The sequence below is a fragment of the Rattus norvegicus genome, chromosome 12 (genome assembly GCF_036323735.1).
Source record: "Rattus norvegicus strain BN/NHsdMcwi chromosome 12, GRCr8, whole genome shotgun sequence".
NCBI classification, from domain to species: Eukaryota; Metazoa; Chordata; class Mammalia; order Rodentia; family Muridae; genus Rattus; species Rattus norvegicus.
This window is the reverse complement of record NC_086030.1, coordinates 17,781,422-17,806,074: the sequence shown is the minus strand read 5'-3', so window position 1 is coordinate 17,806,074 and position 24,653 is coordinate 17,781,422. Positions and strand designations below refer to the sequence as shown.

General features: G+C 47.4%; 1 protein-coding gene and 1 pseudogene across 4 annotated transcripts in view; one reads left to right on the top strand and one right to left on the bottom strand.

The window, feature by feature from the left end:
* Sdk1 (sidekick cell adhesion molecule 1) overlaps positions 1–24,653 on the top strand; it is a 986,485-nt gene that overhangs the window by 671,840 nt on the left and 289,992 nt on the right. The gene's annotated exons all lie outside the window — the stretch shown is intronic.
* On the bottom strand, positions 23,308–23,865 carry Ube2c-ps2 (ubiquitin-conjugating enzyme E2C, pseudogene 2; annotated as a pseudogene).

Below are 24,653 nucleotides of genomic sequence, written 5' to 3'. Positions count from 1 at the left end.
GGTGGTGGCTTAGCATCCATCTGCTGGTTCTAAGCACAGAAGCAAGCTAGGCCAGCGGCTTCTCAAGAAGCAGATAGAGGGAGGCAGAGGGCACTGGACAGGCTTTCTCATAGATGAGGTAAGCTCCTCGGTCCCGGAACACGGAGACCCACTCTTCCCCCAAGTCTTAAATGGCTCAAGGGCTTTTTATCCTCTACCAACATAACTACATCCAGGAGACAGGGATGGGTGGGTCCTACGACTCTGGCCAGTTAGTCTAGCTTACTTGATGAGTTCCAGGCCTAAGACTAAAGTTGTCTCTAAAGTAAAAGGAAGACAAAGGCAAGCTATGGCCTCCACAGGCATGTGCACACACAACACACACACACACACACACACACACACACACACACACACACACACACAGAGTAAGGAGATCTGGGATTGGTGGCACACACCTTTAATCTTGGCACTGAGGAAGCTGAGGAAGGAGGCTTGCTGGCACGTTCAAGGGCAGCAAGGGCTATCTAGCAAGATCTTGTCTCAAAAAAAGTGCATAAATTAAATAAATAATGCAAAATGAATAAAATAGATAGAATATAAGGGAGACCAGGCAGGAGGTGCTGAATAGACTCTTTAGGCCTCGCCCGAACACAGGAGCACTTTAGGTTCTGAATCAGGACTGCAGTCAGTGGTGCTCAGGACCCTGTGACTGAGGCGGCTGTTGTGACAGTGACAGTGTTTCTTCTGCCATCGTGGAAAGAAATGTTTACTGTTAGTCTCTGCTCACCACAGGAGTCCACCCCACCCAGACGCACAGTGTGAGGAGTGAATGAGCGTGTAGAGCCAAGGTCACAGATGGAGCTATGCTTGTCTGCATGTATGGCAGAGGGTATGTGTGTACATGAGTAAGCGTGTGTCTATGTGTGTGTATGTGCCTGTGCAAGGGTATGTGTGTGCATGACTTTGTGTATGTGTGTGTACACATGCATGTGAGTGTGTAGACGCACATGTGCATGGGTGCTGTGTGTGTGTGTGCACATAAAGCCTACATGTTAGATGCACACATCCCTCCTTACCCTACTTCATCCCCCGACATGCGCCCAGAAAGGCTGGCCCAGGCCTGTGAGGGCCTCTGCATGGCCTTTCTCTCCTATTGTAACACAGAGCTGCTCAAAGGAAAGATCATGAAGCTTCCTGGTACAGGTAGGGTCAACAGCTGTCCTCTTCCCATGGAAATGTGTCTCCTGCATTCATTTAAACTGAAGTTGCCGAGGCCAACCATGCCTACCCTTCGTGGGCTGGGCGTAGTATCACCTTCCAACTCTCCGCATGGAGGAGACTAAGGCAGGGGACCTTGAGTTTGAAGGAAACCCGGGTTACATAGTGAGTTTGAAGCCAGCTTGAGTTGCATAGTAAATTCAAGGTCAGCTTATGTTACGCGTGGAGACCTTGTCTTGAGGAACTAAAATCCAAACTCAAACCAAAAAGAATCCCAATATTTTAATTTCACCAAAGAGATTTAAAATTCTCTCTCAGGGGTTGGGGATTTAGCTCAGTGGTAGAGCACTTGCCTAGGAAGCGCAAGGCCCTGGGTTCGGTCCCCAGCTCCGAAAAAAAGAACCAAAAAATAAATAAATAAATAAATAAAATAAAAAAAACTAAAAATATCTCTCTCTCTCCCTCTCTCTCTCTCTCTGTCTCTCTCTCTCTCTCTCGTGTGTGTGTGTGTGTGTGTGTGTGTGTGTGTGTGTGTGTAGACATATGCATTCTCAGGTACATGCTTACCACAGTGAATATGTGGTGGTCAGACCACATTGAATGTTAGTCCTTGCTTCCACATTTCTTGACACAGGGTCTTTCTGTTGTTATTAGTTTATACATACATATATACTTACATATACATACATGCATATATATATGTATAATACATACACATATGTGTGTATATGTGTACACACACACACGCGCGCTCACACTCCAGGCTAGCTGTCTTGCACACTTAAGATCCTCCTGCGTTCCCCTCCCATCTTTCCTTAGGAGCACTGGGGACACAGACGAATGCTCCTGCATCCAGGTTTCTGTGGGTTCTCAGAGTTGCAGCTGAGGTCCTCACGCTTGCCCCGCAAGCTCCTTACATGACAGAGTCAGACGTGACAATGGTGGAGTGGAACAAGCCTGCCCCAGGTTTCACCCCTGTCCAGGGGAGATAGGTTCCTTTCTAACCACCCATCAGCATTATGGACCTTCTCTCTAGACACAGCCTAGTCACAGAGGAAAGAATGCAGGCTGGGGAGATGCTCGTGGGGGTAGAGAACTGGCCACACACGCATGAGGATAGGAGTTGGATGGAATATACCTGAAACCCCAGTGCTACTACAGCAAGATGGGAAGTTGAGGCAGGAGAAGGATTCAGGGAAGCTCACAGGCCAGCTAGCCTGGAGTGCACGGCGGTAAACACCCAAGAGATCCCATCTCAAGCAATGTGCAATGTGAGGACCAACCCCTGAGGTTGCCCTCTGACCCCCATACGAGCACCACGGCATGTGTGCCCACACGGAGACACACACATCTGACACATACATAGCACGTACATAAAATGAATAAATAGGGGAGACACATGTTTTATTCAGCAGGGGATAGTTCCTGAGTTGGTCTTCTATTTTTGGTTAAATATTTTAGGGAACATTTGGTGTAAATGAGTACCTATGTGTAATCTGGATACAGTGCTATACACACACAAAATGTATGTGTGTGTGTGTGTATCTTCGTGTGTGTGTGTGTCTTCGCGTGTATGCGTGTGTGTATCTTTGTGTGTTCGCGTGTATGTGTGTGTATGTCTTCATGTGTGTGTGTCTTGTGTGTGTTTTCATGTGTGTGTGTGTGTGTGTGTGTGTGTGTGTGTGTGTGTGTGTAGGTCAGCAAGACAACCCAGGTGTCATTCTCCAAACATCTTCCACCTTTCTTTTGAGACAGGCTTTCTCGCTGGTGTGGCGCTTCCCCAGGTAGCTAGGCAAGCTGGCCAGTAAGCTCCAGGAATCCACCTGCCTCCACCTCCCATCCAGTCATCAGCAGGATTATATGCATGTGCCCCTACACCCAGCTTTTAGTGCAGGTCCTACAGATCAGACTCGGGTCTTCATCATTGCACAGCAAGCCCCTGCCTGTGTGTGCTTGACCCTCACAAAATAAGCTTAGCCTATGTATCATGCTGTGCAAGGAAGCTGGCCAGAGCTGGTGACAAGCAAAGCCAGGAGCCCAAGGACTCAAAGCCTGCGCTCTCCCCAAGCCTTGTGAAAAGAGTGTGCAGTTTGCAATGGCCAAAGACCAAACCCACCCGGCATGCATCGCAGAGCAGAATCTTACTGTGTGTTTTCTTTCTGTGTCTGGACACACGTAGGTCACTTCAGAGAACAACTCTGCAGTGAAAAACAACACCCTCTAATTTCACAAATAAATTGGGTTTTGAAGGCCATTTCTCTGCAGGAATCTAGCTCATTTTATGTCTTTAGATAGTGGAAATTGCGGCCGTGACTGAAGCTCCTGCCGGAGTTAACAAATGATTGTTCCTCGGTGCAGAGCTATGGGCCTGACCTTTATAAATGAACACATTCTTTGTTTTTTCTTGATTGCTGAAGGCGGCTGCCATGGGTTCTCAGCCAAGGCGTATTTAGGGAGAAAAGCCGGGCCGGTGTTGCAGCAGAGGGAAGGAACATTTGGAAATTGATAAATTATCTTTCTATTTGCACCTTCAGAAACAGGTTAATTGTTTGGGTGACTGGCTCTGTCTTGATTAGGCAGCATTCCTAACAATTAATGATAGAACCTCAAAAAGGTATAGGAGAATTAATAGAATTCTCAGGCAATGTAAATTATAGCCATTATCTGCTGTATCCAGAACTATCAGGGGTGCCACGCTAGTTGATTAAAGTACAAGTGGATTTTTTGGTCTTAAATTCTCTGGGTAATTGAACAAAATTTTGCCTTGTTTTTCGGGGGATTTTTTAGCATTAAATTCCCCTTGGTGAGCTAATAATATTATTTAGTTTGAATGCCTCAATCCTACAACTTAATTAAAACCCTTTCACAAGTTAATTTCATTAATATATGCACATTTTACCCACATCTGCAAATATTATTTGATTAAGATGCTGAAACTTTTCTTAGTTAAAAACAAGATTATTTGCTGAAGTGAAGCAAAACACGCTCGAGGTGGAGGAACAGGAAGCTGAGGGGCAGACTTTCTGTAGCTTTCATTTCCCTTAGCAATAGACTCAGGTTGTGTCACCTTCGAAAGTGCCAGCGCCACAGAGGTCAGCAGCGACTAAGTTACGATGGAAATGGCAGTCTCTAATGCTGAGCACACCCTTCCTTGTACCCAGGGGGCAGCTAGGATGAGCACACTGCCTTTGCCTCCATGGTAGAGGAAGGCAGGACATGGGCTGGGGAGATGGCCCCGGCAGTAATGTGCTTGCCTTGCAGGCATGAAGACCTGAGTTCAAATCCCAAGCACTGATGTAAAGCAATATGTAACCCTAGAAATGGAGACAGGCGGGTCTAGAGTTCTCTGGTCAGCCATCCCAGCTGAAAATGGTGAGCTTCTCATCTCAAGGTGGGACCTTGGAGAGTGATGGAGGATGAGCTGAAGTTCCAAAGAGGGGCTGTGGGAATGGATGAATGAATGAATGAATGAATGAATGAATGAATAATGAGAGAGAGAGAGAGACTGCATCTGGGATTCAGGCCAAACGTCTGAACTTTGAGATTATGGAAAATTAGAATGTTGCAGTCCCAAGCCAAATTATCTTGGGCTATTTTTAGTCCCCAGGACAGTCATTCATTGCCCACACCTGTGGGGACTTAGTATCCTTCAGACTACTAACATGTTACAATTTATCTTCACAAACTGCTAGCTTTCACAGACCTAAAAGCTGAGTGTCCTCAGCTACTGTCTTCAGCACAGCGTCTCCAGCTTTGCTCTAACCACCGAACTGTGGCCCCTTGCGCTGTATGTGGTAAATGCTTGATTTATGAGTTTCTTGAGTCTGTAACTAATAAAATCTCACATAACCACTTCCATGGTAGTGCATGGTATTCGAGGAAACCTGAATCTGTGTTCCCAGGCCATGGACACGTTTAGCCAGAATAAAGTCTCTTATTCTCTTATGCAACTGAAGTAGAAAGTGCGCTTCCACACGGAAGACCCTGGATGCCGTATCTGCAAATGTGTGCTCATGGGCATGCACGCACACACATGTACACACACACTCACATGCATGCAATACATATGCACACACACAGAGAGAGAGAGAGAGAGAGAGAGAGACAGAGACAGAGACAGAGACAGACAGAGACAGACAGAGACAGACAGAGACAGACAGAGACAGAGAGTGGGGTGGGGTGGGGAGGGAGACAGAAAGGAGACAGAGAGACAGAGAGACAGAGACAGACAGGCAGACAAAGAAGACAAAGGGGGGGATAAGGACAGAGAGAAAGTGACAGAGATGACAGAGACAGAAGGAAGGAGGGAGGGAGGTATGGAGGCCCCTGCTGTAATCTAGTGCTGGGCAGATGGGAGCAGGTGGATCCCAGTCTAATCAGCAATTTTCCAGTGAGAGACTTCATCAATAGAATAGTGCACCACTCCTAAGAAACAGCCAAGGTTGACCTCTGGCCTACACACATCCACACGCACACACACACACACACACACACACAAACGTGCGTGCACATGCGCACACGTACACATACATACATACATACACACACACATACATACATACATACACACATACACACATACATACATACACACACGCAAACATACATACACACACACACACACACACACACACACACACACACACTGCCATCACTCAGCTCAACTGCCATGTGGGACCTGACCTCATTAAGAAGTATGCAGTATGTGTCTTTGGACTTCAGTCCCTATCCCACTCAATACGGCTTTTCAGTGTCACCTGAGGATACCCCTGTCCTTCCTGATGTCATCCTTTGAAAATGTTTATCCCTGGTGGGACACACATGCATTTATTCTTGCTCCTGTTGAAGTTGCTATCTGCATACAGTGGCTATGCTGGTTACCAAAGGTGCAGTGGCCTGGCTCTGTTCCTTTGCACTGTGTCTCTTACAGACCATCTAACAATGCACGTAAGGGTTGTCCCATGGATTAAGAGACTAAGTTTCTAAGACTTCCTCTTCTTGGCAGCATGGAGAGAGGTTTGGGGCTGCCATGATAATTTGGCACAATTGTCTTGGACTTCCTATAAATTCTCCATACCTGCCATTCACTCTGCTGCATGAGAAGCTGAGCACCCAGGTAGTTTTAAAACTGCACAAGACTCTTGGGATCCTAACAACGCCTGGCATCCCTGTGTTTGAATCGATCTTTTGTAGCATCCAGATCTGCTAAGCAATTACTGACTTTCCACGTTTTAACTAAGCACACACTGACCAGCTTCTTAAAGCGTCTGAGCTATGGCATAAACTGGATAGGACTTTATTTTTCATCCCCCTGCATCCTCGTCTAGGTGAAGAGACTGTGCATGGGGTGGAGAAATGGTTTGGTGAGGAAAAGGATTGTAACACAAGCACAAGGAGCCAAGTTCGGATCCCCAGCACTCAAGCCAAGCAGAGAGGCCCCTGAGGAGGATCCCTGGGGTCTGCCGGCCAGGCGGTCTAGCCCAGGCTCAGAGAGAAACTACTTCAGAATAAATGGAAAGTGATCAAGGAAGGGAAGTCTGACGTCACCTCTGGCCCACACATATGCACACATAGGCAAGTGTACCCACAGGCAACAGAGGGGAAGGAGGGACAGAAAAGGGGAAAAGGGAGGAAGAGAAGGAATAGGGAAGGGAGGAAGGAGGGCAAGAGGAGAAAGATGCAAAGTACCTGGCTATGTTCCTGTCAGTCACATTCTCCCCTCTCAACAGCGTTTATGGAGTGTGTTAAGTATGCGTCTTAGGAAACCTCTTAACTGTTTTTATACACTTAATTCTGTGTCTGTCACCACCCTTAGATTTATGGCAGGTATATATTTCAGACCAAATATAAATGAGATTGTGTTGACATTTTATATATATCTCTCCCACCTTGCTTCACTGTAGACTGAGTAGAGAGAACTGGTCGGTCTAAATAGATAACCTTGGGTCATATCAGAAAATGTCTTGTTCTAGCAGAGTGCTCTGTTCTTGCGCTCTGGGACTGACTTTATTCATTTAAAGGAAGCCAGGGCAGACAGGAAAAGAAATATTTTTCTTCTCTTAAGATATCCTGATTTGTTTGTTCCTCTGTTGTGACACCCAAGGGTAATTCTAAAATAGCGACTTCTCACGAAAAGAGAGGAGAAAGCAGAAGGGGACATTCCTGCTCTGCTCTGAGTTCCCATTCTTCATCTTGCAAAGCATCCCTGTGCCCTGGCTCCCGTCACAGTCTTGTTTGTTCTGCCCATCTTCAAGGACAATGGCCCACCTAATTCCCAGAGATAGATGGCGGTGGGCACAGGAGTGAGAGGACAAGCAGAAACAAAGTAGACCCCTTGCCACCCTGTCACACGTGTGCTGAACCAAGACGGCCTCTTTTCAGGAGTGGTAAACTTGGGATAATAAACATCTAAGACGTTGATCCCACAGGTAGCCTGTGGCCTTAAGCAGTTGTCTGCCATATTGTAACAAAGACGACTCGGCTGTACAGCGCCCCCTAGAGTCAAGGAGGACAGAATCTCTACTACGCTCAAAACAGAGCCCTCTTCCATTCCTGGGACCATATGGAAAGGATACAGCTGGTGGGACTTGATGGGGCGTCCCAGTTGACTTCTTACTGTTCATTGTTTAGAAACAGTACTCAGAAATGCTTTGTATTGGTAGGGCAGAAGCCTTTTAAGATTTCCTGACTTTGCCCTCCCCAAATAAACATTTTTTTAAGAACTTGATTATCCAGTCCAACCTAATGGCACAGGCCTCCAGTCTCAGCTTCTCAGAGGCTGAAACAGAAAACTTGCAAGTTCAGGGCCTGCCTGGGTCACAGAGTGAGTTCAAAGCCAGCCTGGACAATTTTTACAAGGCTTTAGGTTATAAAAGGAAGGGGGTTGGGGAGGTGGCCCAGGGGATAAAGTGCTCATTGGGCAAGCATGAGAACCTGAGCTCAATCCCAAGCTGCCATGTAAAAGCTGAACATGTCAGCACATGCTACAACCCCTGTGCATTCTGGGAGGAAGGTAGTCAGGGGCTCCCTGCCCAACCAATCTAACCAAAATGGTAAAAGTGAAAATGGTTGAGTGAAAGACCCTGTTCAAGACAGACAGACAGACAGACAGACAGACAGACAGACAGACAGACAGTGCCAAGCAATAGAGGAGAGCACCTGACATTGATCTCTGGTCCCCAGATGTATACTCACATATGGGAAAGCACACTCATGGACACTCACATACAAAACACACACACACACACACACACACACACACACACACACAGAGAGAGAGAGAAAGACTAAATAAAAATCTAAAAGAAAAATAAATCGATTCTCTTAAAAGAGCTCCAAGGAGACGTCCGCCAGCCTATTCGAGCGAGCATCTGTGTATAAGATGGATTCACAAGAAAGAAAAAGATAGCAATTGGTAAAACACTTCTTCAGCTCCGAGTATTACAGCCTGTCGGTGTCTCCGTTTTATGAATCACTAAATATGCAAATGAGGGGTTTTATTTGGCTCTAGAGTTCTAACTTGCGTGACTCTGATTGGCTCATGAGGTGCCTCTTGCCCCAACAAACTGAAACGTCAAGAACCTTACCTCCCCAAATCCTGACCCTTTTGGCCTGTTAGGGTTTTGTGTGTGAGTGTGTGAGAGTGTGTGTGTGTGTGTGTGTGTGTGTGTGTAGTGTATGAGGCTTGGGCAGTGGGGAGCAATATGAAATAGAGAGCCATTCTATTTTATCCTTGTCCAGCAAAATCTTCAAAATGGAGCCATCCCAGGCATGATGGCCGGCTCTGTGGCTTCCTAAGCAAGTTTCTTTATAACCAGACTATGAATTTCCCTTCAGCTTCAATTGCTGTAATTTCTGGCCGGTGAGCTGAACAGTGGGTCTGCAGCAAGGGAAAATAACTTCAATTTCTCCTGGCTTTCTAAAGATCTTTCATGTATTTTAAGGAGAGAGCGTAATTGCGGTGTTGAGGCTTGTCTCTGAACAGGCTGTGACCCTCCCCCTCTTATTTACCTCCCCCCCCCAACCCCCGTTCCTTTTCCTTCTCTCATGTCCTCAAAACATTTGTTAAGATAATGCTCTGTTTTCGCCAGGGACTCCGGATTGAATTTCTTTGTTCTTGCTTTGTGTATTAAAGAGACTTTTCTAGTCACTGATGCCGTGTGTGGATCGCACGCTATGTGGAGAAGTCTGAACTGCCCCAGGAGTTGAGGCTGGCAGACAGTCAGAAGCATATCTGGGGAATAGGGCTAAGCCACCATCCAACACACAAGCAAAAGCCTTGACTTGGGGGGAAGCCTTGTGTACTGGGGTTGGTATCTATTTGGGGAATGTAAAGCGGAACTCGCTTAAGTTAGCAAGCATCTATTAGGCACTTGCTGTTTGCCTGATGCTCAAAAGCACATGTAGGCTTTTTGAGAGCTTGTACCTTCACATTTGCAGGGACTGGGTCAGGTGTGTGTGGATCCAGATTTGCCCATCTGGAAGGGGCAGCTTCTTGACTTATCTTCTCCCCAGAAGCAGAGTATTGGGGTCCGCCAAGGATGTAAGCACCATTGCCACCCTAGGATGTGTGGGTAAAGGAAAGACGCTGACGTGCGCATTAGTGAGCCAGCCACTGACCCCAGGAAACCTCAAAGAATCCCTTCAGCAGTCACCTTGGTGTCCCTTAGCTGAGGGGAGAAAGTGTGAGTGAGCACTTGCTCTTCCTGCAGGGGGCACCATGGCCTGTCTAGATGACTGCAGTCTCTCCCCGTCCCCTTTCACCCACAAGTCCGGGACTTTCTCAAGCGCCTGTCAATGCCTACCTAAAGCCATTTGCTGGGAGTCTATAGTGGACAATACCATAGCATCATCTTCCACAGAGTCATGTCATGATCAATACAGAAATTAGCTTGGGGGGCTGGGGATTTAGCTCAGTGGTAGAGCGCTTGCCTAGGAAGCGCAAGGCCCTGGGTTCGGTCCCCAGCTCCAAAAAAAAAAAAAAAAAAGAACCAAAAAAAAAAAAAAAGAAATTAGCTCGGACAGATCAAAGACCTAAGCAGCATACTACCCGAGACTACAAAGAAAGCATGGGGCGGGGAGAGCTCCACGACATTGGATGTGACAATGATTCCTTGGGCGTGATTCCAAAACTTTTTGATTCCAAAAAGTCATCAAAAGAATATAATAAAAATCTCAATCTTTAATTCATCAAAGGACACTATCAAGGGAGTAGAAACGGGCAGGGGAATGTGGCCCAGTTGGCAGAGTGCTTGCAAATGTGCAAGAAGACCTGGCATCCATCCCCAGTACTGTGTAAACCAGATGTGGTTGCTCACGCCTGTATTTTCCACATTTGGAAAAGAAAGGTTACTACAAGTTTCTAGAACTAAAAGTTCTAGGCCAGCCTGGGCTACACAGTGAGTTCTGGACATCCACAGCAGGACTTTATCTAAAACAGAAAGAGAGGAAGAGAGAGCATGTGTACGTGAGAGGAATTAGTACTCCAGATGGATGGATGGATGGATGGATGGATGGATGGATGGATGGATGGATGGATGAGTGGGTGGGTGGATGGATGGATGGGTGGATGGATGGGTGGATGGGTGGGTGGATGGATGGATGAGTGGGTGGATGGATGGATGGGTGGGTGGGTGGATGGATGGGTGGGTGGGTGGATGGATGGGTGGATGGATGGATAGATGGGTGGATGGATGGGTGGATGGGTGGGTGGATGGATGGGTGGGTAGATGGGTGGATGGATGGATGAGTGGGTGGATGGATAGGTGGATGGGTGGGTGGATGGATGGGTGGATGGGTGGGTGGATGGATGGGTGGATGGATGGGTGGGTGGATGGATGGATAGATGGGTGGGTGGATGGATGGGTGGATGGATGGGTGGATGGATGGGTGGATGGGTGGGTGGATGGATGGGTGGATGGGTGGGTGGATGGATGGATGGGTGGGTGGGTGGATGGGTGGGTGGATGGATGGATGGATAGGTGGATGGATGGATGGGTGGATGGATGGATGGGTGGATGAGTGGATGGATGGGTGGGTGGGTGGGTGGGTAGAGCTCAAAAAGCAATAATAGCAACAAATACAAATGACCTGCTTTTTAAATGGACAAGAGTGGAACCAGACATTTCTCCAAAGAAGATGTAGGACTAATGAGCACATAAAAAGATGCTCACCACCGCCTATCATTGGAGAAATGTGACCCAAAACCACAGAGAGCCACCGTTCATGCTCAACAGGATGACTATGAGTAAAGGCAGGAAATGTAACAAATCCAGAAACAGAGGTGGACTAAAAAAGGGGGGGAGCAGAATCGGAGCCCTGCACAGAAACCATAGGATGACCACGTGGCTCAATAACTCTGCATCTGGGTTTGAACCCCAAAGAACAGAAAGCAGATAATTGAAAACATTCACCGTACATGTTCAATGCAGCCTTATTCTCGGCGGCCAAATCACTGGAAATCCAAGTTCTCACGGACGCATGAGCATGTAAACAAAATGTGACATGCAGCCATCATGAGTAACCTTGATTGTCAACTCTCCATGGTGTTTAGAGTCACCATGGAAATAAGACTCTGGGCTTGACCCGGGGAGGCTTCTACAATGGATTAACCACTGTGGTATATCCTACCTTAACTGTGGGCAGCGGAACTGGAGACTGCAGCCTAGTGGATACAATGAAAGCAGCTGGATACTATGTAGATACAATGAAACCATCCTCTTGTTGCCATTCCTCCTCCAGGAGATAAACTGTACCCTGCAACAATGGGTTTGAATAAGCCCCCTTTTATTGTTTTTTTTTTTCAAGTATTTTGTCACGGCCACAAGAAACAACTGGTATGATGCATATGATGAAATATTATTCAGCTTTTAAAGGAAGTACATCCTGACACAATGCAACATGTTGCATAAATTGGATAGCATCCTTAGCATAGACAGACTCATGCAAGCAGAATGGTGTGTACCAAGGACTGAGGGAGGGAGGCTAAGAAGTCAATATTTAATGGGGACAGGGTTTCAGGTTGGCACGGTAGAAGCCACAGTGGATGCAGATATTGGAGATGCCACTTGACACCCAGTAGGATGGTGGCCAGGTCACAAACATGAATATGGATCTGGGAAGAGAGCTCACTTGGTCTCACAATGTGTGAGGCCCACAGCTGACAGCCAGAACTTCTCTTTCAAAATGTCCCCAGCCTCACTGGGTACCAGGCATTCTCTCAGATGCCCCATCTCTGCTCTCCTCGGACCTGAGCCCCTCCCCAAGAAAGGCTTGTCCATTCCTACTTCCCCAACCTTCACCAGAACCAGAGAGCTATAATTTCCCATACCAAATTTCCCACCCTGAAATCATTCTGCCCTCTCTGCACTTTGTATCAGAGTTAAATACAATATTTACCACCATAGCTATTTCTTTTTTTAAGGTTTATTTATTTTTTATTTATTTAATGTATATGAGAACACTGCAGCTGTCTTCAGACACACCAGAAAAGGGCATCAGATCCCATTACAGATGGTTGTGAGCCACCATGTGGTTGCCAGGGATTGAACTCCAGAACTCGAGAAGAACATTCAGTGTTCCTAATCACTGAGCCATCTCTCCAGCCCCACCATAACTATTTCTAAGTACAATATTAATGGTGATTTGGTCCGTCTTTCCATGTCGGCTTACTAAATACATCAGTGTTCTTTTCTTTTTTCATTTCTTGAGAAAGAGAGGGCCTAATGCAACCAGGTTAGCTTGGATAACTAACTGAGGATGTAACTGAGGATGACCTTGAACTCTGATCTTTCTGTCTTCCACCTCCCAAGAGCTCTGATGATAGGCTTTTGTAGTGCTGGGGATGGAACCCATGGCCTGCTGCACACTGGCAAGGTACTCTTGAAGTTGAGTCACATCCCCAGCCCTGATGTGGATCTTAAGGTACTCAGCATGCTTGCCACTTCTGCTAACAAAGCCTGACTGTGTCTTTCCATTAGACGTTGAAGTCAGCTTTTTGTCATGGAGCCCCTACAGCAGGGGCTGGGAATGGGGAAGGGCGAGGAAGCATTAATGTGTCATGGGTCCCTACCAATGAGGCCTGCAGGTTCCCATTGTCCTTGCTGATCGCCTCAGATGGGCATCGGCTCCGTGCCCAGATATGCGTTCTTTGCAGAATTATCTACAGGCACTGCTTAATGGAGCTCACAGTGACCTGTTATGCACCTAGTTAGTTCTTAGTGACTTTAGAACTCTGTGTGGAAGTGACCTCAGCTCAGGAAGGTGCCCTGTCACTCAATCTACACAGCCCCATGTGGTCCTCAGCACACAGTCCCTCTGCCACTAGATAGTAGTTTGCTCAGTTACACATCTGCATAAGAACCAGGATTCTCCACTCTTGTCTCTTGGATCCTATGTCTGACTCACTCTCGAGTCCAGCTGTGAAGTTCCAAACTCCAAGCTCCTGCTTTACGGTTTATCAATGTGTGCTCACTCAGAACTAAAGAAATAAATACCCCATCCAGAGAGGTGCCTTTTATCACCTTCATTTTTCTCTGCCCAGTAAAGAGCCGATGAGAACACACCCTCTGCTGTGATCCATTCATTTTGAAACCTACAAGCTCCCAACTATGCTGTGAGCAAGGAGGAAAGCAGTGGCTGGGCTATTTGTCAAGCTGTCCTGGGTTTTTAAATTTATCATCTCCTGTCAATTGGCAAGTCCAGGAATATGATGAAATAAAAATGGAAGAGCATGGGGAAGACAGGATTGTAACTGGGATGCCCTGATGTGTTTCCTGCATTCTTTCCCTCCTACCAGTGGACAAGAAGGAAAGAGCCAATCAACCAGAGCTGGCTCAGCTCTAGGGAACAGCTGGAGCTATGGGAGTTGGGTCTGTCCCTGAAGCCACCCTTCCCATCCCAGCATGCCTCAGTGCACTATCGCAAAGCCTTTGAGAGTTGCAGCTGGGTATAGCTGGTGAAGGACAAAGGAAACAGCTTTTAACCACCTGGAAACGTTTCCTTAGACTTTTCCTCACCCCACACTTCCGCAGCCTAGAAATAGCCAGAAAAGACCATTATGACAAGGCCAGCTGGACGTGGACTGACAAGTGACATAGGGGCTATGGAGCCATTTTCACTTGGTGACATACATGCTGGCTGCACAAGCATGGAGACCTGAGTTCTGTCCCGGAACCCATGTGACAAGCTGACATGGGGATGAGGGCATGTGATCCCAATGCTAGGGCGTAGAAACTGGAGAATGGAGATAGGAATATCCCTGGGGCTCTGTCTGCGGTCAGCCATCCTAGCTTAATGGTGAACTCTGGTAAAAAGAAAAAAAAAAAAAAAGACATGTGGCCGCTACCCAAGAATGAGCAATGTGTGCACACATGCACACATGCACACACCCCTGCACATACAAAGTGAGTCAGGAGGCATCAATAATGGGAAGAGTTTGTCCAATTCTGAACATGGTTTTTCTGTCAAGAGAGAAGCTAGCCGTTGACTTCCATTTTCACAATAAAGCCCATCTTTAAACCGCCCATGTTGCCTTGGGAAATTTGCCTCTTGGAGGCTGGGGAGTGACCTGGGACTGCCTGATGCATGAACATTCCTCACTGCTGCACCCTCAAAAACTAATTTCTGTGTTTTACTAGAGAAATATGTGCGCGTCTAAGCCTTTTTAAAAAATATGAGCCCCGGGAGCCTCAGAGTTACAGTTGGAGTTATGGCGCCCGGGCTCCTCGAGGCAGCAAGCGGCCACTCACCTGTTGCTCTGAGATGCTTCGCTGTCAGGGAAGCACTTAATCCCCCAACAAGACCACTTCACGCTGCAGGGCAGACATGAAAGTTGCACGTGGCTCCAGAGACCTCGGATGCACAGAAAATCCTCCCGGTTTTCATCAACGCAATGTCCTTGAGCCACTTTAACTCACCCTCCAGAAGAGCAGCCAACCCTCCTGCTGTGTTTGAGGGAAGGTCAAGAACCAAAGACTGGCCAGTTGTTGCCCTTTCCATTGTCAGAGAGTGGGTTAGATGCTCAGCTCCAGCACTGAGCCAAGAGGACTGGGGATGTGGACAGAGTGCTTGGCTAGGCCATCCTTAGCTACATGGTAAGTTCATGTCTAGCCTGGGGCATATGAAACCTCATCTCCACAAAACAAAACAACAACAACAGACGAGAAGCTTGGACATAACTCTGCAGGTCAAGTGTTTGACTCGCAAAGGTGAAGGCTTGGGTTCAGATCCCCAGAGCCCACATAAAACCAGAGGCAGTACCATGTCTATAATTCTAGCAATCTTATGGTAGGATTCAAAAGTCCTATGGTGTATGAGAATCAGAGACAGGAGAATGCCAGGAAGTTAGTGGGCCAGGTAGTCTGCCATAGGCAGCAGCAAGCAAAAGACCCAGTGTCAGACAAGGAAGAAGAGAAAGACCAACACCCAAGGTTGTCCTTGTACCTCCACCTGTGCACTGAGGCATGTGTGTGTCACACACGGGCAAAACATACATACACATACATATACACACATACACATACACAAACACACACAGGCACATGCATGAAGACTTTCTTGGCTCCCATTCATTCCAGGGTAAAGCTCAGACTCTTCTGACTGTCCATCGCTCTGTTCTGAGACAGTCTCTCACCAGCCCAGAGCTGTCTAGGATCCCCAGAGCTCTCGAAGTGAGCCCCAGACTGTCTACATCCCCAACACTGGGATTGCAGGTACACATCACCACATCTGGCTTTTTACATAAATTCATGTGATGGACATCAGGTCCTCATGCTATGCAGAAAGTACTTTATCAACTGAGCCAACTGCCAGCCCTGCTCAGATCTCTTCAGTGATGTTGATCTCAGTGGCCCCAGCCCTAGTGTGCATCTCCACTGTGCAGGGGAAAGGGAAAGCCATGAGTGCCACGGGCAGCACGCTGTCCTGAGAGTGGTGTGATAGTACTACCCTGGGACACTGTTTATGTCTTCATCTAACAAGCACCTGGTGAGACACATCGTCCCCTGACAACCATGAAGCGTAGGGACATGTGTGTCTGTGTATTCCAAAAGGCCTGCAAGCACCTGGTAGATTGTAACACCTTGGTAAGGTGAGGTGGTGTGACAGAGATGCTGCCAGGTGGGCAATGGTCCCTCCTACTCTTCCCAGGTGGCCAATACCCCTGCTTTAATGTACGCCATTCTTTAATTTCTATCTGTGTTTGATGTGGGTGGTATGTGTGTCACGCTACCCTGGTGCTGGTAAGTGGAATCAGCTCTCCCCTTGCACCTTTACATGGGTTCCAGGGATGGAACTCAGGTAGTCAGGCTCGTGTGACGAACACCTTTATCAGTTGAGCCATCTTACTGGCACATCTGGCAGATTCATAACTGTTATCCCATCTATTGGGTCAATGCCATCAGTAAACACTGTTCTTACTAGATATTGAAGATTCAACTTAAATTCCAGTCCCTTCTCATTGGGTTTGGTTTCAGTTTTTCTTTCTCTTCGGGTTCTGTAATCATCCCACCAATTTAAGGAATAAGAAAGGGGTGTGTGTGTGTGTGTGTGTGTGTGTGTGTGTGTGTGGTGTTGGTGTGTGTGTGTGTGTGTGGTGTGTGTGTGTGTGGTGTTGGTGTGTGTGTGTATGTGTGTGTGGTGTGTGTGGGGGTGTGTGTGGTGTTGGTGTGTGTGTGTATGTGTGTGGGGGGTGTGGGGGGGTGTGGTGTGTAGTGTGTGTGTGTGTATGTGTGGGGGTGTGTGTGTGGGGGGTGTGTATGTGTGTGTGGTGTGTGTGTGTGGTGTGTGGTGTGTGTGTGTGTGGGTGTGTGGTGTGTGTATGTGTGTGTGGTGTGTGTGGTGTGTATATGTCTGGTGTGTGTGTGTTTGGTGGGTGTGTGTGTATGTATATGTGTGTGTGTGTATGGGTGTGTGGTATATGTATGTGTGTGTGTTTGGTGTGTGTGTGTGTGTGTTTGGTGGGTGTGTGTGTATGTGTGTGTGTGGTGTGTGTGTGTGGTATGTGGTGTGTGTGTGTGTGTGTGTGGGTGTGGGTGTGTGGTGTGTGTGGGGAGAGAGAGAGAGAGAAACAGAGAGAGACAGAGACAAAAATAGGAGAGAGAGAGAAAGAGAGAGAGAGATGCATGCATGCGTGTGTCAGGGTGTAGATATGAGAATCCTGGAGTCAACCTTGGTTGTTGTACCTTGCCCATCTTTTCTCTGAGACAGAGACTCCCCCCCACTGTCCTGGGGCTCATCAAACAGGCTGGGCTGGCCAGGGATCCCCAAGATTCACTTGTCTCCACTCTCCAGTGCTTGGATTACAGCATGCAAGGATGGGCCTGACTTATTAAAAGTAGATTCTGGGGATCAAACTCAGGTCCTCACGCTTTCAAGGCAAGCCTTTGCTTAGCTGTCTTCCAGCCTGAAGGGCGAGCTTTGAGGTAGACTCCCGGCCCTGTTAGCCCTGCACTTCAACAAAGGTTAACAGAGCTGAAAACACCACAGACTTAGGTTCTGAGAAGCCAAACCTAAAGGTTCTTTGGGGCTGTAGGGTGGCCATGATGACAAAGCCTCCTCTCATGTAACAGGTCCCTTTAGACTTAAGAAGAATGTGTGTTGCGTGCTACGTGAAAGACGTGTATTGGGGTTTGTGTCTGGCATAAATGACTGAGCATTATTTGGGTGGGGGACAAATGGGCCCCATTATGGCAAGAGGACAACATGGTATGGCTCAGGGATGACTCACAGTCTCCCCTCCAGGAGCTGGAGGGAGCCTCAGTGCTAGAGAATTTGAAACCGGATTTTATTCTCCAAGGCTCTGGTAAAACCCTACTTCTTTCAGGCCCGGGCTTTTCCTAAAGACAGTTGTGAGTTTAATGAGCTGTGGTGGACTTTGAAGAAATGGCATGAGTTCAGAGTTCCAGTGCATGCTCCAATCCGTGATCGTGGCCATACAGTTGGCCTTCGAGGAGAGAGGGCAGCCAGCCCTGAGAAGCCTCACTCCACAATGGGGTATAGACCACTAGTGGGAGGGCTCAGTGGACCTAGGCACAGAGTACCTAAAAAGGATTCTGTCCACAACATAACAATAAGTTAGAGTGCAAGCAGCAGTGCGTACTAAGCATCCTTCCAACACACGTGCATTACATAACACACATGTTCTAGTGCATGGGGCACTAATTTGTGAGCATCCTTCCTTCATACATGCACACATGCAGTGGGTGCAGTACTCATTACTGAGTATCCTTCCTACACACATATGTACATGTACATATGCATGCAGCATTAATTAGTTAATATCCTTCTTGCACATATGCAAACATGTGTACATACATACACATGCTCCAGTGCATGCAGCACCAATTTGTGATCTTCTTTCATGCACACGTCAGCACGTGCGTACATTCACACATTCTTCAGTGCCTGCAGCAGTAATAAGCGCGCACTCTTCCTGCATATGTGCACACATGTGCACATACATACATGCTCCAGTACACGTGATCATCCTTCATGCAGTCAGGAACCAGGTTTGTTAGACTATAAACTTTGTATGGAGAGGATGTGGGGAGAGGTGCATGTGGAGGCCAGAGGTCAACACCAGATGTCTCCCTCTATTGTTTCCACTATGTTTTTGAGATGACTTCACCAAACCTAGCACTCACTGATTCAGCTAGGCTATTAAACCCCAGGGATCTGTCTGTCCCCTCCCCACAGTGTGGGGTTACAGAGATGTGTTACCACATTTGGTTTTCATGTGGGTGCTGGGGATCCAAGCTCAGGTTTTCATGCTTGTGCAGCAGGGCCTTATCCACTGAGCCCTCCAGCCCCTCTTCTCATGACCTGCTCCTCCATAGAGCAAACTTGGTCTGAATCCGCTGAGACAGAGGGTGGTAGTCAGAGCTTCCAGTGGGGTTGTGTGGAGTAGGGGGTCTGTTCCCAAAACCAGGTTCCCCCAGTGTCACCTGGCCGCACGCTCTAGTTGGCACAGGTTGCGTTAATGGTCAAGGGTAAGCACATCATGGACTCACTGGATGCCCCCAAAGCTGACAGGCCACAGCGTTCTTAGAATGCTGGGTTTCAAGCCAAGGAGTATCCTCCCCAGACTACCCAGGGCTAAAATGGAAGCCCAGTCGATCTTCAGTGACAGATTCCTAAAACTGTGGTGGTAGTGGGCAAGGGAAGAGGACAGGTGAGTGGCATCACAAGAGGCTGGCTCTGTGGTAAACTGGCATCTCACATGTAAAGCAGTGGAACCCCGGCCATTGACTTGGCCTTGACTGCCTCCTCTTCCAGGTATTTCTATTCAGAAATGGTGCTTTTCTGTAACCATGGCCAGGCCATCAGCAAAGGCTGGGACTCTGCCTTTGAAAATAGCTAAAAACCAGATGCCCCTATCACCCAGGCTTCCTGGCCCCTATGCCCCTGGCTGGTCTCACTGGATTGCCTTTACCATTAGACTTAATTTCCTCATAGTTGCCAGGGTTTGGGGACTAAAACAAAGTCATATCCCAGCACTTTCCCCTAAAACTTCCAGTAGCCTCAGCTCCTCCTTTAGAATAAAGCTCAGAGCTCTCACGGCACCTACAAGGCCAGAACTGAGCACATCCCTTTAGGCATCTAACTCTCCCTTCTTTCTACTCGGGGCTCCAGGCTCAACAGTCACTCACTGTGCCACCCAGCAGTGTCCAGCGGGGAGGTCTCTTGTCTGCTGACCTCCCCGTCTGGTATGTACCTTGCCTATCATCAACATGGCTGGTCTCTTTCATCCTCCAAGGTTCCAAACATCAGCACTCCTGTGTTCCTAAGGCCCAGACGTGTCACTGGCCACATGCTGCAGCTCTGTGCCTGAGTTGCAAGGAAATGTGGGAACCTTCATTTGTCATACTGTCTCGGCAGCAACCTAGCAGCTTGGCAGATAGGATTGGGCTCTCTCTCTCTCCCTCCCTCCTCTCTCTCTCTCTCTCTCTCTCCTCTTTTCCTCCCCTCCTCCCTCCGTGTGTGTGTGTGTGTGTGAGAGAGAGAGAGAGAGAGAGAGAGAGAGAGAGAGAGAGAGAGAAAGAGAGAGAGAGAATAAGAGTCTTATGTTAGTGTGTATGTGTGTGTGTTCATGTACATGCACGAACAGGTATATGTTCATGTGTGTGCACATGCACATATGTATACATATGTATATGAACATATGTGTAGAGGGGCCAGGGGAGACCATTAGTTGTTGTTTCCGAGGTGCTCTCCACTGTGATTTTTTTGAGGCAGAGTCCCTCCCTGGCCTGGAATTCATCAAGTATGCTGGATTGGCTGGCCAGTGAACCCCAGGCGTCTAGCATCTTCCTGGCCCCAGCACTGAGATTAAAGTGCCCACCCCACACTCTGTTTTTTATCATGTTCTGGAGATCACACTTGGGGCCTCTTGATTGCAAGGCAAGCATTTTACCAACTGGGCCATTTCCCCAGCCCTGGCTATTCTTTAAACATCCTTTCTAATTAAATGTAACCTGAGTAACCTCTCCTCCTTTAGCTTCCTCAAGCATAAAAGGTTCACGTGGGGAATGATGGCTGGGATTAGGGTCATTCCCCTGCTGCAAAGGTTTATTTCTGAGTACATAGCAGCTTCATCTCAAGGCTTCACCTCTCTCCCTCTGAAGCTGCCTACTCTGTGTGGCTGCAGGCTTCCGTGACCTTCTGCAGAGCCTGTATTGATACAGTCTTCACTCTCAGACACCCATACGAGCTGCATTAGTTAGGGCTTTATTGCTGTGAAGACACACCATGACTACAGCAACTCTTATATGGAAAGCATTTAATTGGGGCTGGCTTGTGGTTTCAGAGGTTTGGTACACTATTGTCATGGTGGGGAGCTTGGCAGCATCCAGGCGGACATGGGTGCTGGAAGAGCTGAGAGTTCTACATCTTGATCTGCCGCCAGCAGGAGATTGTGTGCCACACTGGGCATAGCTTGAGCATAGGAGACCCCAATGCCCATCCCCACAATGACACATTTTCTTCAGCAGGAGGGCTACACCTACTCCAACAAGGTGACACTTTTTAATAGTCCCACTCCCTGTGGGCCTACGGGGGCCAATTACATTCAAACTACCACCCCAGGGTAGGCAGGTCCAACAGGGAAAGCCGTGATAGCTTCCATTAAGGACCTGGTTTAGGAAAGCAGTCGTTGACTTCATTTCCTTTTGGCTAACTGAGACAAGCCAGGCTTTCACTAGGAAACAGCTTTGTGTAAAAGAAAGTGTAGGGCTGAGGAGATGACTCAGTCTGTAAGTGCTTGTCTTGAAAGCATAAAGACCTGAGTCTGATTCCCCAAACCCATGTTAAAGGGACAGGGAAAGGGGGAAACAGCCAGAGGAGAACACAGTGGTAACCCCAGTCCAGGAGAAGTGGAGACAGGTGCATTGCTGGTGCTCACCAGTCAGCCAATGAACTCAGAAAGGTCTAAGCCAGCTAGACTTGTCTCAGAAAGAAAGTGGGGCCAGCAAGATGGCTCAGTGGTTAGGGGCTTGCCTCCAAGCCTACCAACCTCATTCTCAGGACAGTGGAAAACAACTGACTCTGGCAAGTTGTCTTCTGACCCCCCCCACACCCCTGCACACATGCATGCGCACACTCACATAAAGAAATGTTGGGGGGCAGTGGCAGCGGGAGGTGGATGACACCTGAGGAACAACATCAAAGATTATTATCTGGTTTCCATGGGTGTACATACATATACACATCCACACACACACACACACACACACACAAACATACACACACAAACACACGCATACATAAACACACACATACACAAACACACACAAACATACACACACAAACACACACATACATAAACACACACATACACAAACACACACACATACACAAACACACACAAACATACACACACAGATGCACACACACACACACACACAGATGCACAAACACACTCACAAACAGACCCATACATGTAAAAGCCGGCAGTTCTGAGGTTGTCTCCTACACTTTTTTCTCAAGCACTTGAAGCCATTGCACCTCTGTACCTCACTTTTCTAACCTCTACAGGGGGCGATGCTGTCCCCCTTGGTTGTAACTGAACATACCTGACATTTGTAAATCACTCAGGAAAATATTCTATTCATCAGAGGGAACTTACTGACACAGAACTCCTTTTCTCTTCCCTGCTTGTTTTTATTCTTCTGGGAAATATCCTTCCTACATCAGTGTGTGGGTTTTAAAAAAGGTTTGTTATGTAGAACACTGAGGGTAGCAGAGTAGAAGTGTCAGTTTCTTGCTGAACTTTTAATGGTTTTTAAAGTTGTGGCATGTGTGTGTGTGTGTGTGTGTGTGTGTGTGTGTGTGTGTGTGTGAGAGAGAGAGAGAGAGAGAGAAACAGACAGAGAGAGAGAGAGAAACAATGTGCATGTGCAAGAACGTGTTTGTGCTGTGCTTGTGCGAATGTGTCTGTGTGTGAGTGTGTGTGTGCGTGTGCACATGGCAAGTGTGTGTTCGTGCTGTGCTTGTGCAAGTGTTTGTGTGCATGCACGTGTGTGTTTGCATGTGAGTGTGTGCATATGAGAGTTCATGAGATGCATGTGGGCATATGTGGTACCATGGCCCATGTGCAGAGGTCAGGGAACAACTTTGTGGACTTGATGCTCTCCTTCCACTTTTACATGGGATCCAAAGATTGAACTCCAGTCACTGTGCTTGTAGAGCAAGCTCCTTTACCTGCTCAGCCATCTTGCTGGCCCCCAAGGCAGAATATTTATAGCAGTAGTTCTCAACTTTCCTAATGTTGAGACCCTTTAATATACAACCCCATAAAATTATTTCACTGATCTTCATAACTGCAATTTTGCTAGTTATGAATTGTAATGTAAATATCTGATATGTAGGACATCTGATATCCAACCCTCAAAGGGAACCATTGGTTTATAACAAATTAGTGCACCACTGAAGATTTGTTAAGTGTATCTTATTTTTTATACAAAAAACAATCAATGTGTATTTATATAATATACATTGTAAGGGTTCAAGCAGACTTAATTTAAAAAAAAACAAATAAAACAAAAATCAACAGCATGGCTCAGAAACCATGGAGAAAGGACAGACGATCTAATAAAAGAGACAACACAAGAGAAAGCTGGAGAGCTGGCGTCAGGGCTCTTGGCTGGAGACCTGCTTTGAATAGGTTTCTTGCAGGTACTTCTTAAATGCTGGGGGGGTTTTCCAGAGCTCTGCAGCATGTGTGTTCAAAGGCTCTCGATGTTGGGTTCTCCTAGCAGGCTCTGGTTGGAGAGCAAGATGGTCCTGACATCATACAGTGCAGACCACTTATCCTTGAGGATGTCCAGGCAGATGTTGCCCTGGGTGTCCACGTTGGGGTGGTAGTAGGGTGTGAGGGACTTCACTGTGAGTGCGTTGTAAGAGTAGCCACTGTGGAACTCTATGGAGAGTTTATACCTCAGGTCTTCATATAACGGTGCCGGCCGCTCCGTGGATGATCCCTCCCCATTTGAACAGGATGTCTGATTCAGGGAAGGTGGAAATTCCTTTGTCACCAGACATCGTGAGGGTCATCAGCTCCTGCTGTAGCCTCTTGCCTACAGGGCACCGGGTGGCGCCCCTGCAGGGCTCTACTCCTTCTCGAATGGCAGCAATGCTGGGTGTAGCTGGGTCGCAGTTCTGCGAGGCCATCCCAGAGGAGCTGGAATGGAGACAGAAGTGTGGAGATGAAAGGGCAACTGCCTAAGTGTATCTTATGTCTCAGACATCTTTGTGCTCACAGAGGTAAAGACGCTTAACTAAGACTTGGAGTCTTGACCACTTGGGAGGTAAAGGCAGGCAGCTTATGAACTATGAGAGAATACAAGGCCAGAATGGGCAACTCAGTGTGACCTTTTCTCAAAGTAAAAAGCGGAAAGAAGATTGAGAGTGTAACTCCGTGGTAGCGTGCTTGACTTGAATCTTGACTAGAGGGACTGAGAGTGTAGCTAAACTGCAGAGCCCTTGCCTAGAATGCAGTAGGCCTAGGTTCAAGCCCCCATACCACAAAGAGAAAAGAGAGAAATCAAATACATTCACTTTGTAAAGCTTATTTTAACTCTCTATATGTAACCCTAAAGATAAACATAGAGAGAAGGAAAAGCTGTATTTTAAAGTTACAAAAATGGTGTGTGTGTGTGTGTGTGTATGTGTGTGTAAGTGAGTGTCTGTGTGTGTGAGTGAGTGTATATGTGTGTATATGTGTGTGTCTTTATGTGTGTGAGAGTGTGTGTATGTGTGTGTGAGTGTGTATGTATGTAAGTGTGTGTGAGAGTGTGTGTATGTATGTATGTGTGTACGTGTGTATGTGAGTGTGTGTGTATATATGTGAGAGAGTGTGTGTGTATGTGTATGTGAGTATGTGAGTGTGTGTGTGAGTGTGTGTGTGAGAGTGTGTGTATATATGTATGTGAGTGTGTTTGTATGTGTGAGTGTGTGTG